Source organism: Heptranchias perlo, unplaced genomic scaffold (genome assembly GCF_035084215.1).
Source record: "Heptranchias perlo isolate sHepPer1 unplaced genomic scaffold, sHepPer1.hap1 HAP1_SCAFFOLD_696, whole genome shotgun sequence".
In the NCBI taxonomy this organism is placed as follows: Eukaryota; Metazoa; Chordata; class Chondrichthyes; order Hexanchiformes; family Hexanchidae; genus Heptranchias; species Heptranchias perlo.
Window position 1 is genome coordinate 70,001 of NW_027139725.1, and position 2,500 is coordinate 72,500.

The following is a 2,500-nucleotide window of genomic DNA, read 5'->3' on the forward strand; positions in this document are numbered from 1 at the left end:
TTGCCAGGATTGCTTGACAGATTGGTAAATTTGCCAGTAGGCCACCAATCAGATGGGGGAGGGTTGTGTCTCAACGGACCTACGTCAGTCAGTCTCAGTCACTAACGAACTGCCGTGGAAGGAAACCTCTTTAAGGTAAACTAGGGACGTGACGTGTCTCACAGCGAGTGAGTGAGATTGCAACGGCCAATTGAGAAAGAGGTGAGGTGCTGACAATCAGCAGCTCGTGTTGAAATATTCATTCCACGGCAGGCAAGACCAATCAAAAAAAATACTGCAGATGCTGGCTCGGCTCGGCTGGCTGGCTGGCTGGCTGGCTGGAAATGGGAAATAAAAACACAAGGCGTGTTAAAGGCTGGTTAAACTGTCGAAAGAAACAAGGCGTTAATGTTTCAGAAGCGCCTATTGAAAGGTGTCTCTCAAGCTGCTCCCTGACTGGGCCCTGTCCGTTGTCATGTTAATCGCTGGTTAAACTGTCGGAAGAAACACGGCGTTAATGTTTCAGAAGCGCCTATTGAAAGACGTCTCTCAAGCTGCTCCCTGACTGGGCCCTGTCCGTTGTCATGTTAATCGCTGGTTAAACTGTCGGAAGAAACAAGGCGTTAATGTTTCAGAAGCGCCTATTGAAAGGTGTCTCTCAAGCTGCTCCCTGACTGGGCCCTGTCCGTTGTCATGTTAATCCCAGGGCGGGGCGGGACTGCTTTGACCGGGAGACCTGTTTTCTGGGACGCAGGTGTGACATTCCAGGGAGTGCACCTGCTTTGTGCTGATTCGAAACGACCACGACAACGGCAACTTGCAGTTCTATATTACAACAACAACAACGCGCGTGTGGTAGTTGGGAGGGGCTGCGTTCGCGCTCTCCCCCCTGCATTGAAACTCAAAGTTCGATTTTCAATCCCATAGTCCACCAATCGGATGGGAGACGGTGTGTGTGTGTGTGTGTGTGTGTGTGTGTCAGTGTCAGTGTCAGTGTCAGTGTCAGTCAGTGTCTCTCTCTCTCTCTCTCTCTCTCTCACTCTTACTCAGAGCTGCTGTGGAAGGAAACCTTTTTAAAAAGAACTTGCATATTGAAAAAAAGATGTGTCTCAAGCTGCCGGGGCCCTGTCCATTGTCACGTTAATGGCAGGACGGGGCAGGACTGCTTTGACCAGGAGACCTGTTTTCTGGGACGCAGGTGTGAGATTCCAGGGGACCTGCTTTGTGCTGATTTCCCTGCCTCCCTCCCTCCCCCCCAGGACTTCCTTCTGAACACCTTTGTCGTTTGAGCGAGGGCCAAAAGCCTGCCTGTGAAAGGGAAGGATCAGCCGGTCAGCCCCCTGTTGGTCGCTGCTGCCAGTGCAGCAGGCGTGCGTGTGTCCTCGGCCTCGTGTCCAGGTCCCTCAGGGACTTGAGGCAGCTCTCCCCGGTGGTCTCGTGGTCAGGACCGGGCTTCGAATCCCAGTCGGGGGGGGATGACTTTCTGCTGCAGATTAATTGGCATGAAGGAAAGTCTCCCCTCCTGAGCGTAAAGCTCCACCCTCACCACCACCACCGCCTTTTCCTCCCCTTGACAAACGGACAGACAGACAGTCAGACAGTCAGTCCAGTTCGGGAGCGCAGCTTTCATTAAGCAATGGCATTTGTGACAACTCATCGTCTGACAGGTTGATGATTTCCCCACACGCCTCCTGCCGAATAAAAGGCTCACCCTCCCGGACACTACCCCCAGAATCACCCACCCTGCCCCCCCGGGGTGAATATTAAGCCCGAGAACACCGACTGTAACCAACCGCAGTGAAAAGTTGAAGTGGCAACTCATTAACCAGATTTATTTTGGGCAACTCATTAACCAGATTTTTTGTTCATTTGGTTTATGAGTTGCCAAGTGTAAATCTGGTTAATGAGTTGCCACTTCAACTTTTCACTGCGGTTGGTTACAGTCGGTGTTCTCGGGCTTAATATTCGCCCCGGGGGGGGGGGGGTGTATAGCGGGCGATGGCCGGTGTGGAGTGCGTTTTTTGGGGGTTGATTTTCACTTTGCCTCGCTGGTGGAATTTGTGGGAGGCAGGCAAGGGGATTGGTGTGGGCTGGTGGGCGGCAAGGGAGATGCTTGCTTCGGGGTGTTATCCTCACTTTGGTCCGCTGGTGAGAGTAGGCAGCGGCAGGCCGGCAGGCAGGCAGGCAGGCAGGCAAGTGTGATGTAGTGTGGGGTGCGGTGCAGTGCGGTGCAGTGCTGCCCTGTTGTTTATGAAAGGTTGTAATGACACTGCTTTGCAGCTGACCATGTCCACTGATTTGTGACGCCCGTATGGAGGCTGATATCTCAGGAAGGCCGAGGCCGATTTCCTCCGGGGACGGCTCGTCGCGTGCGGCAGGACGAGGCGCAGCGGACGGTACCGGGCGCTCGGAGGTGCGGCGCTGCCCGCCGGAGGTACAGCGAAAGGCTGCAAACCGCTTTCCGCCTGCTAACTCGGCGGCCGTCAGACCGACCGACTCCGCTTTACCACCGGAGCTAGAG